The sequence below is a fragment of the Atractosteus spatula genome (assembly GCF_055471065.1).
Source record: "Atractosteus spatula isolate fAtrSpa1 chromosome 16 unlocalized genomic scaffold, fAtrSpa1.hap1 SUPER_16_unloc_2, whole genome shotgun sequence".
NCBI lineage: Eukaryota > Metazoa > Chordata > Actinopteri > Semionotiformes > Lepisosteidae > Atractosteus > Atractosteus spatula.
Window position 1 is genome coordinate 495,401 of NW_028296632.1, and position 16,577 is coordinate 511,977.

Below are 16,577 nucleotides of genomic sequence, written 5' to 3' on the forward strand. Positions count from 1 at the left end.
GTATTTAATTTGGTCCCTTTTAACTGTTTTTCGATCTACTGTATTGCTTTGAGATGCCACTTTTAAAGGCGATATGTAAAATAAAGTTTTTTATTATTGTTATAGAGAAACATGATCAGATTTTCCCTGGTTCAGAAAAAAGTTCTAAAGTGCTACACATAACTTTCTTAATTCGATGTATTTAAAGCAGTGAACTACTTTAGGTGTCACATAACATTCAGAAATACAATCACGTATTTGACAAATAAAAACGATTATAATCTAATCCTTCCACATTTGATCCCAAAATCCCAAGAAATATAAATCTTGATGGGTAGAAAGCTATGCTGAAAGTTTATTAAGATACTTAGAAGACAAAGATACTGTATCAATTTATGTTGCATTTGCCTGATAATGATTAAAAAACACATATAATTAAACATGCGTTTGCGATTTAAATCAGAACACGATTTAAATCAATATAAATGTTTATATTGTAACGCATACTGTCCAGCCTCCATTTCTCTATAAAAATTTACTCTGTTGCACACACACACACAATAGAAGCAGGAACCACTGTCAGAAGGGAAGATATGTTCAAAATATCGCAAATATCGATCATGTTGCGATATTTTGAAATATAAAAGTCAATTGATTGTCCATAATATCGCTATTCTATTTTTTCGAAGAAATGTTTGTTAAAAGAAAAGTCTAGCACCAGCTGGATTCGAACACACAACCTGCCAGCTGGTAGTCACGCACCTAGACCAGTCGGCTACAAGATAGCACGCATGAACAGGCAGGCGAAACAGCCCTACACAGCCCTGTCGCAGCACACGAATACCGTTATTAAATCCTTTAGATACGCGATTCCATATTATATTAGCAGAAAAGCTTAAAACTACCACTTTTTCACACGCTATTTCACATGCTAGTTAAATACTTCGATGCTTAAAATCGTTAGGGAGAAATGGAATACTGGTGTGTATTTTTCCTTTAAAGTGCCGATTCCTGGAATCTGACTGGCTGACACCCCTCTGAAGTGGTTCCATAAAATCTGGTATACGGAAAAGAAAGCGTTGATAAATACAAGTGTCTTTTAATACACTCTTTGCTGTGCTCTTGAGGATCCTTGTGATATTTTAAGCTCTAGTTGAATGATAGGTGTCGCATTTTAAATCATTTTCGTAGTTAGAAATTATGAAACGCCCTGTTAAAAGCAAGGAAGTTTTTATGCCCGTTGAAGTAAAACAAAATGCCTGACAAAGTATGGCTTGGACAGATTCCAAGTGCTTGTACAAATGTGCTAAAGAAATTATACTTTGAGTATACAGCTTGTCCAAAGTCATCCATTATTAATACTATTAGTAATATCTTCAGTAAAGGCTTTGATGCATAAATATTTCTGATAAAGGTAGGTTGTGTACTTTTGTCCAACTGAGCAATCTTGCTTTCATAAAATATACCAACATTTTAATGACTGATGATTAACATGCTGTAATACACAGTTCAAAATTAAAGGCTCAAATGCTGTACATGAGAGGTTAAGCTCCCCCTGGCGGTTTTACAAGGCGACGCCGGATAGTTAACCACGTGACACCACGTTAACTGCGTCATACTGCGTGATACTGCGACACGCCCACCGGGGTATGCCGCGAAATACCTCACTCATTTTGAATGGCTGCATCTGTATACTGTCCTACAACTGTTATTATTGATCACCGAATTATTGTACTTGACATGACTTCATTCAGCCTTTCCTGAACGTCTATGACAGGCAGAGAGAGTGCTGTTTCTGGTGCGATCTTTTGCAGCTGACATTTCACTGTTTTAAACGAACAAGAAATTAGATTGCTCATAAATCAGTTATTCTATATAAACACAGCGTAATTGCCCTCCGAAAATCCTCTTTTTCTTGTTCGTTTTAGAGACCTTGATCGAAACTGATTTTAGATGTCAGAAAGGATTTATTTTCTCTGTATTTCCTACATTGCTTTGTCGAGATTTTAACTTTATATCTAACTTTATATCTAGGCTCAGATTTCAACTATAAATCGTACAGTAATTAATAGCAGTAAATACTGATGTTTTGCGCCCTCTTACCACAAAAATATATGTTTTGTAGTTGGGATTAACTTTATTTCGTACGCGTAGCTACTCCGATTCGGACACCGAACAGTTAAAGATGGTGGCAAATCAGACACCCAGAGGGGGGGCGTCTTCTCGCCTCCATAACTAAAATGCCAAATAGGAGTGGCTTAAGCGACATACACAGTCGTGTAACTGACAGTTTGAGGTAGCCTATCGTGTAAATTTCGCTTTGTTGCTGATAGGTTAAGCTTTCGAAACTCTGCCCCAAAGTCATGTGACTGATTTTTCGCCCTGTTTCGTTGGTTAAACGCAATGATCACAAGCACCACCATGGTAACTGGGATGTGTAGTTTTTAATTCCGTTTGAATTATAACTGTACGTACTGTCTTCATATTTGGCCAGGGCTTTAAAGAGAAGGCGCGCCAAAAAATTTCGGTGCCGTCGTCTCCGCTTTAAAGGTACCCCCGTGCTGGAAGAATTTGACCTCGGAACGTTTGCCCAGCGTAGTTATAGTGGACATAAAAACAAGAGTTTGCTGGCATTATATCCTAGAAGACACAGACCGGCACCAGACCGGTAAATGCTTGATGAACTAGGGATTGGACAGTTTCCAAGTGCTTGTACAATCGATGGAAATGTTCAAATAAATGTGCAAAAGAAATAAACACAATAATCATTTATTTCTTTATCATATTAGCTAGCTAATATCCTCTCTTTGCTAGTTAGTGGCTGTGTTTCTGCGTTGGGTAGCAACGGGTGACTGTTCTCAGGCGGAAGATGTAAACAGCTTAATTTTCGTGTTAAATAATTTTTAAAAATTAAAATTCATTCTATACAGCAATCACATATTTGGGTACCGTTTCATACAACTTTCATGCTTAAAATGTTTAGGGAGAAATGGAAGACTGGTGTGTATTTTTTCTTTAAACTATCAAGACCAGCCATACACAGTACAGTTTATGTACATACAGTAATGTTTATGTTCCTAAATTAATATCGTTTATGACCTTCAGATGCGTTATGCTCCTCTTCTTTTTATGCTCAGCTACTAAAATTTCCCTTTAGTGGTACAATTCCATATAAATATTCAAAACTAAGCAGATTGAAATGTGCACAGTAAAGACATTAGATGATTAAATCTTTTCACTACCAACCAATGCACCACGAGTGCCCCTGTCGGTCATTTTGGCCAGCCAATCACTTACCGCGGTGCCCTACGGTGCCCTGCGGGTTGGTTACTGTACCACGGGTTTTTACCGCTCATTTTGAATGGCTGCATCTGTAGGTTGTCTCTCGCAATGTTCAGGAATTGCATTCCGAAACTGAGTCAGATCAAAAGTTGTAAGAAAAGCACCTATGGTGTCGGTTCGAACAGCTTTATTGATTCGATGTTAAAGGCCGGAAATGGGGCACAAGACACGCGACCGCAAAAAGCGTCGCCATCTGCTTCCAGCTGCAAAATGCCGTTTGCGGACGCTGAAGCATTTGAACTTGAACTTTATTGCCATATGTAACCGGTACTGGTACAATGGAATTCTTACTTACAGAAGGTCTCTCGATTGTAAAACAAGTGTAAAAAACAAGACAAAGTGCAAACAGTGCATCAAGACAATGTACAAACAAACAATAGACAATGTGCAAGTAAACATGTAGACATTTCTTTCCAAGGCAGCGGGTACAAGCGATCTCGCGTTTTAAAACCACCAGGAAAAGCAGAAAGGCACTTTTCCTTGCTTGCGCCAGCACACGACGACGTGAGAAGAACACCGTAGTCGGTAGGATTCGAATCTGCGCGGGGAAACCCCAATGGATTTCTAGTCCATCATCTTAACCACTCGGCCACGACTACAGTGAGCACCGCTGTTGCTGCGTTCTTGCTACAATCTCACATGGATCGCGAGGCGCTGGCGGAAACATTTTTCAAAGTCGTTCTCCATTAAAAAAAAACCTTTCCAAAATACAAGCCTTGCAGACAGACACGCCTCAGAGGACTTAAGGGTGGCTTCATGTGGGAATGATAAAGTCTCCCCGTCCGGACAGGAAAATGGCACTTTGTTAGACACAAAGAAAAAATCAACAACAGACAAATGTCCACAAGCATTTAAGAAGCCGCACCATGTTCTTGCTACAATCTCACACGGATCGCGAGACGCCGGCGGAAACCTTTTTCAAAGTCGTTCTCCATTAAAAAAAAAACCTTTCCAAAATACAAGCCTTGCAGACAGACACGCCTCAGAGGACTTAAGGGTGGCTTCATGTGGGAATGATAAAGTCTCCCTGTCCGGACAGGAAAATGGCACTTTGTTAGACACAAAGAAACAATCAACAACAGACAAATGTCTACAAGCATTTTAGAAGCTGCACTTGAAATAGCTCTTATATTCGTGTTAGACGCAGGAATCGCCTTTTTATTGACGTTCTTACGAACACCATGGAAAGCAAAATAAAGCAAAGCAGAGCAGAACAAAACGAACAAAATAAAACCCTCACGTCCTGCACTTGAATATAATGCCGTTACGTGCCGAAGCGGTATTGGACGTCATCCTAGCACTGCAACCCGGGGCGTACGGTATATGGGAAGGAGCACACGTCACGAATCGTCTCTAATCACTCCCTGCACTGTAAGGCGCCTTGAAGCGTGCACCCTCAACATTCATCTTTGCGCATCTGTGAAAGGTAAACTCTTGAGCAAACTCTGAACCAGACGCTCAAACTCCAGCTAGGATTAGGGGTCGCATTCCCATGCTACTTGAACACTTTGTTCAAACCAGGCTGTCCGGACATGAGTTGGCGCGCTCCAGATTTTCTTTTTCTTTTTTTTCCCTCGTACTCGAGGGTCATTTTCCTGTTCCACATGCAATTTCAACATCTTCCTTGGGAGATGTCAAGCCAGCAAGCCACTGCTGTGCTTCAGTGGCCGGTGTGGAGTTCAGTGGCCCTGTTGTACACGGAAAGCACATTGAGCTCCTTGGACATGAAAAGTTCCAGTTAAAAGCCATTTGTCATCCTTTCTCTTGGTGTCGATGTTGCTATTGTATGTAAAGGTGGCAACTTGCTCAGCGAGCAGGCGGAGCGCACAGCGAATGCAGATGTGTCTGAGTTGTGTGTCCAAGTGGCTGCAAAAGGACAGAGCTCCTGGCGCGCTGTGGCTTAGTTGGTTAAAGCGCCTGCCTAGTAAACAGGAGATCCCGGGTCCGAATCCCAGCGGTTCCTTTTTTTGTTCTGTCTTCTCGAACAGGACTGGTCATTATGGACAACCGCCTACGGCTAGACTTAATTAAATGCAAGTATTCATTTCCTGTCTTGAACGACTTGTTTTTCTTAGAATGCAACTTGCAAAACATGAAATGCAAACCTTGCTAATCAGCGCTCGCGGCTGGAAAACAAAAAAGAAGTCAGCAATGTTTTTTCTTTAACCTTAACCCTGCTAATGGAGGAGTTAAACGACCGAGTCTACGCAGCTTAAACGGTCCGCACGTCGGGTTCTTAGCTGAAAGGGTGGTAAATCAGGCTCACCCAGTCCTTAATCTTTTAAAGAGGATAAAAAATTGAACCTAGTCGCCACATCACATACATCCTGTTCAATGATAAGAAGGTGACATCTGTCCTCGCTCCAGAGTAAATCACACGTTGAGGGCATTTTTTTTCCACTTTACCGTGAGTCGGGCTCGGCTGCACACAGGCGAGAGCAGAGCAATGAGGTCACGGGGACAGGGGAGTCACACGCTGGCGGTTTGAACACGCGGAAGATCACTGAGGGATCTACAGTATATGGACCCTCTGTGCGCCACCCGTCCAAACTCTGGACTCTGAATCCTGCCATCCGAGTTTAGATCTCGGCGGAACCTGAGCCGCAGTTCCTTCTTAAAACGTAATCTGGTGAGCATTTCTAGAATCGTACTTGTATAGATGCAGCCTTTAATGTGTTGCTAGGTTAAAATTGATGACTTCTTGAACTTCAGTAGGCAATTGCCCTCTTGATTTCGGATTTAATTGCTTTACTACAGGGGTGCTTTTATGATGACAGAGTCATGTTCAGGTACTTTGCTGGATGGAGGAAGCTCATTTCGGACTCTGTGATCTGCTCACCTGGAAAGGTCTGCTGTACTACTACAAGAGAGAAGTAGAGTCTGGAAGAAGGGACAATTTTATGATGCTTTGGAAGAAAGTGTTTTTTTTTCTTTGAAATCGAAATGAATCAGAATATCAGTGCAAAGGACAAACTCTTGGTTTGGTTTAAAGAGATATGGTTTTAAACAGACACAATGTAGAAAACAGGTGTTTCTCACTTTTGGAAAAGAATGGACCGGGGGTAATGTTTTACTAGTTGCAGTGCTGAGCTCACTGGGTTGCAGTCGTGCAGTGTGACACCAGGGCCAGTGGCGCAATGGATAACGCGTCTGACTACGGATCAGGAGATTGTAGGTTCGACTCCTGCCTGGCTCGGGTCACTTTTAAACGCATCAGGCTACTCCCTAAGTAGCCTGTGCTACTTACTGTATGTGGGTGTAATCGTACCCAGTACGAGATTTCCTTCATGTAAATGAACTGCACCTGGGCTCAGTACGGTGCTGAGAGCCCAGCGTTGCTGTTCTAATTAGCACGCACTGCATCGGCTATGAACCCGAACATTTCAATTATTCCGATCAGTAAGTCAACACGTAGTCCACATGAAAGGTAGAAATATTCTCTTGTCTGTCTCTTGTTTGTATATAACTGAATGTCCCTGACAATGTACTGTTAGTTTTAATTGAAGAACGGCATTTGTGTTCAAATATAGCAGACAAGTTTACGTAACTGCTCATGCGACACTCAGTTGTAATTAGTCAAGAAATAAAGTCGAACAACAGCTGAGGGTTTGAATGTGAACGTATCAGATTGCAGCGCCTTTTACTTCCATTGACAAATGATAGAGATTCGAAGAGAGATCCTTCAGACCGGCAAGCAAACCCACGGCTTTTTCGGTTTTCTATCTAGGCAACGTTGGTGTCTGCAATAGCATAAATGAAAGCACGATGCAATTTCTGTGGCTACATTTGTTGCACTTCATGCACAGTAAGAGTGTTTCTAACACCAAATAAAAACTCAACAATTAGCGATCACGCCTTCTCCTCAGTTAACCCACTGAAACCCTCGCTGATAAGAGTTCTTTACTGCGTGCTTTACGAGCACCTATCGTGTCGGTTCTTTGAGCTTTATTGATCCGGTTTTCAAAGGCATAAGTAGAGCACCAGACATGCGAACGCAAAATGTGTGGTTATCTGAAGAATTGATTTCCATGGCAGCGGGTCCAAGCGATTTAGCGTTTTTATAGTACCAGAAAAGGAGAAGCGGCACTTCGCCTCTGCCGCGCAGGCACACTACAACGTGCGGCAGACGCCGTAGACGGCAGGATTTGAACCTGCGCGGGGAGTCCCCACCAGATTTCGAGTCCATCACCTTAACCACTCGGCCACGACTACGGCGAGCTCGCCACTGCCGCATTCCTCCTATAATCTAACACGAGTGCGAGGTGGCTGGGGAAACCTTTTCAGAGTCGCTCCCCGTTAAAAAAAAATACCTTTGACAAAATACGTGCCGGCAGACAGACACGCCTCCGAGGGTTTAAGGGTGGCTTCACGTTCAAAGGATAAAGTCTCCCCGTCCTGATGTCAAAATGCAACTTTGGCAGACAGAAAAAACATCAACAAACCACAAATGTGGACAAGGATTTTACAAGCTGCACCACACTGCACTTTGAAAAGCATTTAAATTAGTGTTAGACGCAGGAATTGCCTTTGGTTTACGCGCTTACGAAAGCCCTCAGCTCCTGCAGTTGAATATAATGCCGTTACGTGTCGAAGCAGTAACGTACGTCATCCTACCACTGCAGCACGGGGAATATAGGGAAACGAGCACACACTACGAATCGTCTCAATCACTCCCTAGAGTTGTAAGGCGCATTGAAGGGTGCACCGCCATCATTAATCGTTGCGCCTCTTGAAAGGAAAGCTCTTGAGCAGTCTTTGAAACAGCTCGGATGAAACACTTGATTGCTTCCATGTGCATCTGGAGTTAATTTCTTATTTTCACTTCACGCCGCCCAAAGCATTTCTAAAACAGGAGATTCGCGTTTGGGAATGCGCCCTGCCCTACAAATAAAACAGGTCTACGGGTCTGAAACCTGCTCCACAGAAAACAGTTTTGTTGCGCTTTTGATCAAAGGGAGATTCGTTGTTCTTACTTTTTGATGACATAACACCCAAAGGGGCTTCTTTGGAGTTGGATTCCAACCAGCATCCTAAAGTTTATTGGCGGTATCCTTTACAGTTCTCTGTTCGGTCGACAAGGGACTGAAGTGGGCAGCTTTCCTCACACATACAGTGCAATGTACTGTAGTGTTCCCGTTCACTGAATTCGCAGTTCTGCATCAGACCTCTAACTCGTTTCCTTAGTCTTGGTCAGCTTGAATTTAAGCCACGAACCATCCTTCTACTGTATAAACGTCTAGAGGAATCACAAACTATTTGAGAGGCCATCATCCCAGGGGGAACTGACAAAGTCTATCTCTAAACACCTAGCGCAGTCTCTCGAGAGACTGTCAAAAAACACTTTCGCCGTTTGTGTTGCAAGTAAGTGAAAACGCGGTCTCAACCCAGAGCCACTTGGCAGCAGCAGCACATAAATACTGTTTCTGTCACTGCACTACTGATACCGACGTTAGCCTACTATACCATGTTCAGCCACCGCTGGAAAACATACTGCTCTAGTACCGAGGGCCGACTTTGAACAGGCACACGCGTCAGCCATGGAGAGCGACGAGAATGGGATTCGAACCCATGCGTGCAGAGCACAATGGATTAGCAGTCCATCGCCTTAACCACTCGGCCACCTCGCCAAGGAAACCAGGCTGTCCGGACATGAGTTGGCGCGCTCCAGATTTTCTTTTTCTTTTTTTTCCCTCGTACTCGAGGGTCATTTTCCTGTTCCACATGCAATTTCAACATCTTCCTTGGGAGATGTCAAGCCAGCAAGCCACTGCTGTGCTTCAGTGGCCGGTGTGGAGTTCAGTGGCCCTGTTGTACACGGAAAGCACATTGAGCTCCTTGGACATGAAAAGTTCCAGTTAAAAGCCATTTGTCATCCTTTCTCTTGGTGTCGATGTTGCTATTGTATGTAAAGGTGGCAACTTGCTCAGCGAGCAGGCGGAGCGCACAGCGAATGCAGATGTGTCTGAGTTGTGTGTCCAAGTGGCTGCAAAAGGACAGCGCTCCCGGCGCGCTGTGGCTTAGTTGGTTAAAGCGCCTGCCTAGTAAACAGGAGATCCCGGGTCCGAATCCCAGCGGTTCCTTTTTTTGTTCTGTCTTCTCGAACAGGACTGGTCATTATGGACAACCGCCTACGGCTAGACTTAATTAAATGCAAGTATTCATTTCCTGTCTTGAACGACTTGTTTTTCTTAGAATGCAACTTGCAAAACATGAAATGCAAACCTTGCTAATCAGCGCTCGCGGCTGGAAAACAAAAAAGAAGTCAGCAATGTTTTTTCTTTAACCTTAACCCTGCTAATGGAGAAGAGTTAAACGACCGAGTCTACGTAGCTTAAACGGTCCGCACGTCGGGTTCTTAGCTGAAAGGGTAGTAAATCAGGCTCACCCAGTCCTTAATCTTTTAAAGAGGATAAAAAATTGAACCTAGTCGCCACATCACATACATCCTGTTCAATGATAAGAAGGTGACATCTGTCCTCGCTCCAGAGTAAATCACACGTTGAGGGCATTTTTTTTCCACTTTACCGTGAGTCGGGCTCGGTTGCACACAGGCGAGAGCAGAGCAATGAGGTCACGGGGACAGGGGAGTCACACGCTGGCGGTTTGAACACGCGGAAGATCACTGAGGGATCTACAGTATATGGACCCTCTGTGCGCCACCCGTCCAAACTCTGGACTCTGAATCCTGCCATCCGAGTTTAGATCTCGGCGGAACCTGAGCCGCAGTTCCTTCTTAAAACGTAATCTGGTGAGCATTTCTAGAATCGTACTTGTATAGATGCAGCCTTTAATGTGTTGCTAGGTTAAAATTGATGACTTCTTGAACTTCAGTAGGCAATTGCCCTCTTGATTTCGGATTTAATTGCTTTACTACAGGGGTGCTTTTATGATGACAGAGTCATGTTCAGGTACTTTGCTGGATGGAGGAAGCTCATTTCGGACTCTGTGATCTGCTCACCTGGAAAGGTCTGCTGTACTACTACAAGAGAGAAGTAGAGTCTGGAAGAAGGGACAATTTTATGATGCTTTGGAAGAAAGTGTTTTTTTTTTCTTTGAAATCGAAATGAATCAGAATATCAGTGCAAAGGACAAACTCTTGGTTTGGTTTAAAGAGATATGGTTTTAAACAGACACAATGTAGAAAACAGGTGTTTCTCACTTTTGGAAAAGAATGGACCAGGGGTAATGTTTTACTAGTTGCAGTGCTGAGCTCACTGGGTTGCAGTCGTGCAGTGTGACACCAGGGCCAGTGGCGCAATGGATAACGCGTCTGACTACGGATCAGGAGATTGTAGGTTCGACTCCTGCCTGGCTCGGGTCACTTTTAAACGCATCAGGCTACTCCCTAAGTAGCCTGTGCTACTTACTGTATGTGGGTGTAATCGTACCCAGTACAAGATTTCCTTCATGTAAATGAACTGCACCTGGGCTCAGTACGGTGCTGAGAGCCCAGCGTTGCTGTTCTAATTAGCACGCACTGCATCGGCTATGAACCCGAACATTTCAATTATTCCGATCAGTAAGTCAACACGTAGTCCACATGAAAGGTAGAAATATTCTCTTGTCTGTCTCTTGTTTGTATATAACTGAATGTCCCTGACAATGTACTGTTAGTTTTAATTGAAGAACGGCATTTGTGTTCAAATATAGCAGACAAGTTTACGTAACTGCTCATGCGACACTCAGTTGTAATTAGTCAAGAAATAAAGTCGAACAACAGCTGAGGGTTTGAATGTGAACGTATCAGATTGCAGCGCCTTTTACTTCCATTGACAAATGATAGAGATTCGAAGAGAGATCCTTCAGACTGGCAAGCAAACCCACGGCTTTTTCGGTTTTCTATCTAGGCAACGTTGGTGTCTGCAATAGCATAAATGAAAGCACGATGCAATTTCTGTGGCTACATTTGTTGCACTTCATGCACAGTAAGAGTGTTTCTAACACCAAATAAAAACTCAACAATTAGCGATCACGCCTTCTCCTCAGTTAACCCACTGAAACCCTCGCTGATAAGAATTCTTTACTGCGTGCTTTACGAGCACCTATCTTGTCGGTTCTTTGAGCTTTATTGATCCGATTTTCAAAGGCATAAGTAGAGCACCAGACGTGCGAACGCAAAATGTGTGGTTATCTGAAGAATTGATTTCCATGGCAGCGGGTCCAAGCGATTTAGCGTTTTTATAGTACCAGAAAAGGAGAAGCGGCACTTCGCCTCTGCCGCGCAGGCACACTACAATGTGCGGCAGCCGCCGTAGACGGCAGGATTTGAACCTGCGCGGGGAGTCCCCACCAGATTTCGAGTCCATCACCTTAACCACTCGGCCACGACTACGGCAAGCTTGCCACTGCCGCATTCCTCCTATAATCTAACACGAGTGCGAGGTGGCTGGGGAAACCTTTTCAGAGTCGCTCCCCGTTAAAAAAAAATACCTTTGACAAAATACGTGCCGGCAGACAGACACGCCTCCGAGGGTTTAAGGGTGGCTTCACGTTCAAAGGATAAAGTCTCCCCGTCCTGATGTCAAAATGCAACTTTGGCAGACAGAAAAAACATCAACAAACCACAAATGTGGACAAGGATTTTACAAGCTGCACCACACTGCACTTTGAAAAGCATTTAAATTAGTGTTAGACGCAGGAATTGCCTTTGGTTTACGCGCTTACGAAAGCCCTCAGCTCCTGCAGTTGAATATAATGCCGTTACGTGTCGAAGCAGTAACGTACGTCATCCTACCACTGCAGCACGGGGAATATAGGGAAATGAGCACACGCTATGAATCGTCTCAATCACTCCCTAGAGTTGTAAGGCGCATTGAAGGGTGCACCGCCATCATTAATCGTTGCGCCTCTGTGAAAGGAAAGCTCTTGAGCAGTTTTGAAACAGCTCGGATGAAACACTTGATTGCTTCCATGTGCATCTGGAGTTCATTTCTTATTTTCACTTCACGCCGCCCAAAGCATTTCTAAAACAGGAGATTCGCGTTTGGGAATGCGCCCTGCCCTAAAAATAAAACAGGTCTACGGGTCTGAAACCTGCTCCACAGAAAACAGTTTTGTTGCGCTTTTGATCAAAGGGAGATTCGTTGTTCTTACTTTTTGATGACATAACATCCAAAGGGGCTTCTTTGGAGCTGAATTCCAACCAGCATCCTAAAGTTTCTTGGTGGTATCCTTTACAGTCCTCTGTTCGGTCGACAAGGGACTGAAGTGGGCAGCTTTCCTCACACATGCAGTGCAATGTACTGTAGTGTTCCCGTTCACTGAATTCGCAGTTCTGCATCAGACCTCTAACTCGTTTCCTAAGTCTTGGTCAGCTTGAATTTAAGCCACGAACCATGCTTCTACTGTATAAACGTCTAGAGGAATCACAAACTATTTGAGAAGCCATCATTCCAGGGGGAACTGACAAAGTCTATCTCTAAACACCTAGCGCAGTCTCTCGAGAGACTGTCAAAAATCTCTTTCTCCATTTGCGTTGCAAGTAAATGGAAACAGTCTCAACCCAGAGTCACTTGGCAGTAGCGGCACTTAACCACTGTTATTGTCACTGCTTGATACCAACGTTAGCCTACTATACCATGTTCAGCCACCGCTGGAAAACGTACTGCTCTAGTACCACACGTGTCAGACATGGAGAGCGACAAGTGTGTGATTTGAACCCATGCATGCAGAGCACAACGTATTAGTAGTCCATCGCCTTAACCACTCAGCCACGACTACAGCAAACGCTGTTATTGCTGCATTCTTGCTACAATCTCACATGGATCGCGAGACGCCGGCGGAAATCTTTTTCAAAGTCGTTCTCCGTTAAAAAAAAAAACCTTTCCAAAATACAAACCTTGCAGACAGACACGCCTCAGAGGACTTAAGGGTTGCTTCATATGGGAATGATAAAGTCTCCCCGTCTGGACAGGAAAATGGCACTTTGTTAGACACAAAAAAACAATCAACAACAGACAAATGTCTACAAGCATTTTAGAAGCCGCACTTGAAATAGCTCTTACATTCGTGTTAGACGCAGGAATCGCCTTTTTATTGACGCTCTTACAAACGCCATGGAAAGCAAAACAAAGCAAAGCAGAGCAGAACAAAACGAACAAAATAAAACCCTCATGTCCTGCACTTGAATATAATGCCGTTACGTGCCGAAGCGGTATTGGACGTCATCCTAGCACTGCAACCCGGGGCGTACGGTATATGGGAACGAGCACACGTCACGAATCGTCTCTAATCACTCCCTGCACTGTAAGGCGCCTTGAAGCGTGCACCCTCAACATTCATCTTTGCGCATCTGTGAAAGGTAAACTCTTGAGCAAACTCTGAACCAGACGCTCAAACTCCAGCTAGCATTAGGGGTAGCATTCCCACGCTACTTGAACACTTTGTTTACGCTCAGTGCTGGATTTTGGGAACTTTAGGACGAGTGGGACTTTTCTCCTATCTGTCAATTCGTTTTGTTTTGGTGACTCTTGGCTGTCTGTGTTGTATAGTGCAGCGTGAAGAAAACGTTTTCGAAAACTGTGCCGGCTCAAAAGTTGTAAGAAATCCTCTCCAGCTCTTTTAAGTCTCTTCAGTTTTGTCATTTAAAGTGAAACTAGATGTATAACTGGAGCCTCACTTATGCAAATGGTGAGGCTCCAGTTCGACATCTAGTTTCACTTTATATGACAGAAGTACGTCAGACTGCGCCGGACTGGGGGATCATTTCCGGTTATTTTTACCATCTTAAACATTTGAAATCCTCCCCTAGGCAATTGTGACACTTCATCTTGGCTCCACCTAGGACACTCTTCAATCTTCCATCACTTCTCTCTTCTCCCGCAACACTCTCGTCTGTCGGCAGTATGTGGCGTCTTTGCATTACCACCAATCTCACCACAGCAAGAAAGCAACGGGTTTTGGCAAGAGAGGAGGAGACTGCCTGGCCCGAACGGGGATCGAACCCGCGACCTTGGCGTTATTAGCACCACGCTCTAACCAACTGAGCTAACAGGCCTCGTGCCTGCTGTCCTCTCTGTGCTGCAAAAAATGGAATTCAGGGAAGTTTCTTTTGTCCTTCTTTGAATAGAAAGCCCTGCGATTCAGTGTACGGGCTTTCTCGTGCTGTTTAATGGTTCTTGTAACCCAAATCCTACACTGGCCTGAAGTGCCCCCCCATTTCATAGCATTTTTCAGCTGATTTCAAATGTACCTAAAGGAGAAGCAGTATTGAAGACCATCAATTACCAAGAGCTTTTGTCAAAGGTTTTGGTGGTCACTTTTAATGAGCACAGAGAGCTATGACCTCGGATTTACATCTCATCCAGAAGACGGCGCCTTTTTACCACACAGCGTCTCCGTCACTATACTGGGGCATTGGGACCCGCACAGACCTCAGGGTGAGCGTCCCACCGCTGGCTCCATTAACACCGCTTCCAGCTGTAAGCTTTGCTTTTCCCTGTAGGTCACCCTCATGCGGTTACTGACCTGGCTCACAGCTTCTAAGCTTCAGTGGGTTTTCAGTTGCGAGTTGAAAGGGGATGCAAGTGATGGAGCCGCTAACTGCAAAAGCCACTGCATTGGCCGGGAATCGAACCCGGGCCTCCCACGTGGCAGGTGAGAATTCTACCACTGAACCACCAATGCACACTGCAAGGGTCTTCAAAAAAGACGTTTTTTTACCACTCTGTGCTGGATGTTGGGTCCCAAGGGAACTTCTGGACGAGTGAGAATTTTCTGCTATCAAAATTTGGTTTCGGAGACTTTTGGCAGCCTACAGATGCAGCCATTCAAAATCCGCAGGCGATACCGCATTATTTTGCGGTACGCTGTACGCAGTCTACCGCAAGCTACCGGTAAATACCGCGAGTTACCGTAAATTCTCCTATAATACGACTAGCAAAATAATAGTATCCGGAATTTCCGCAAGGTGGAGCTAATAAAGCTCAACCTCTCATGTTTGAGCTGTGGCCATCAAAGTCTTTAACGAAAATATTACTAATAGTATTAATAATGAATGACCTTGGACAAGCTGTAAGTGTAAACTCAAAGTATTGCCCTGGTCAACATTTTTTTTTTCATTGACCATCTTTGTAAAAGTAACACCACAGCATTTCGCAATCACGCATTTGTTTCCAATCATGCAAAGTACAGTAATTTTTGAGAATCGCTTCACCATGCCTTTCACATGCTCATAAAAGAGATTGATTTAGGAACATAAACATATTACCATATGAAAACTGTAATGTATACAGTATGTATATGTATATTTAATGTCTTAACTGTGCCCGTTTAAGTATTGAATATTCATATCTAATTTTACCACTGAAGGGAAATCTTAGTAGCTGAGCATAAAAAGAATAAGAGCATACTGCAACGCGTGTGAAGGCCATAAACGATATTAATTTTGGAACATAAACATACAGTATATGGCTGGTCTCGGTACTTTAAAGAAAACATACACGAAACATGGTTTCATTATGACCAGAATCGGTCTTGAGATATTTTTAACTTGATTTACAGTATTTGAGAGGTATGTCTTAACACCGATACTACAGTGCTTAAGTACTGCTCACGTATATGTTTCTAGGTTTATATTATGCATTTCATACGGTCAAATTACTTTTGAGCAACTAATAAGAAGCGCGAAACGGTATGCGTTTTAGTTTCGTTTTGTGCTGGGACCCGTGGATTGATTAGAGATATCAAGTACATACAAGTCATTTTTTAAATGTTGTAGTTCGTCTTGAAAAAATGTTACGAGTACATCATCTATCAACAATTACACAGGTTCTGTTTCCATATTGCGGATTTTGGTTACGTAATATTATTTTCTAGATTTCACGTTGTGAATATATGATTTGGGCAAACAGAGCCGCAAAGAAGTACATTATGGGTTGTTGTTGTTTTTTTTGCAGTTTTATCTAGAACAAGCGATGCTTAAACCTTTGTCTGATTCTTGTGAAACTATCCACACGACAGTTACAGTACCTAGGAGTTGACTTCAGTGATGTCACTGATGGGATGTTTCTAAAAATCCATCCTCTGTAAAACGTCTTCTCTAGTTGTCCTGCATATGTATTCGCTAATGAAGCTGTGTGTTCTGAGCCTGGATCTCTACATTTCTGTATGAACCAGCTTAGAGGGCTAAAGACAGCTTGTGTTTAAATTGAGTGTAAGGCAATTTATGCTTCTAAAGTCATGGTCAGCATTTATTATTGTACTGTGCTGTAAACTTGTTCTGTGCCTAGTCACATTATTTTATAGCGTTTTTATAG

General features: G+C 43.5%; 6 non-coding genes across 6 annotated transcripts; 2 read left to right on the forward strand and 4 right to left on the reverse strand.

Moving 5' to 3' along the window:
• The first annotated feature begins 6,444 nt into the window (after nt 1–6,444).
• On the forward strand, nt 6,445–6,517 carry trnar-acg (transfer RNA arginine (anticodon ACG)). The gene has a single exon. It is a non-coding gene; the product is annotated as a tRNA-Arg (tRNA).
• Nucleotides 6,518–7,451: 934 nt separating this feature from the next.
• trnas-cga (transfer RNA serine (anticodon CGA)) lies at nt 7,452–7,533 on the reverse strand. Its single transcript has one exon. It is a non-coding gene; the product is annotated as a tRNA-Ser (tRNA).
• Nucleotides 7,534–8,866: 1,333 nt separating this feature from the next.
• Nucleotides 8,867–8,948, reverse strand: trnas-gcu (transfer RNA serine (anticodon GCU)). The gene has a single exon. It is a non-coding gene; the product is annotated as a tRNA-Ser (tRNA).
• Nucleotides 8,949–10,564: 1,616 nt separating this feature from the next.
• Nucleotides 10,565–10,637, forward strand: trnar-acg (transfer RNA arginine (anticodon ACG)). The gene has a single exon. It is a non-coding gene; the product is annotated as a tRNA-Arg (tRNA).
• Nucleotides 10,638–11,571: 934 nt separating this feature from the next.
• Nucleotides 11,572–11,653, reverse strand: trnas-cga (transfer RNA serine (anticodon CGA)). Its single transcript has one exon. It is a non-coding gene; the product is annotated as a tRNA-Ser (tRNA).
• A 2,590-nt stretch (nt 11,654–14,243) lies between these two features.
• On the reverse strand, nt 14,244–14,317 carry trnai-aau (transfer RNA isoleucine (anticodon AAU)). Its single transcript has one exon. It is a non-coding gene; the product is annotated as a tRNA-Ile (tRNA).
• Between the last annotated feature and the right edge of the window lie 2,260 nt (nt 14,318–16,577).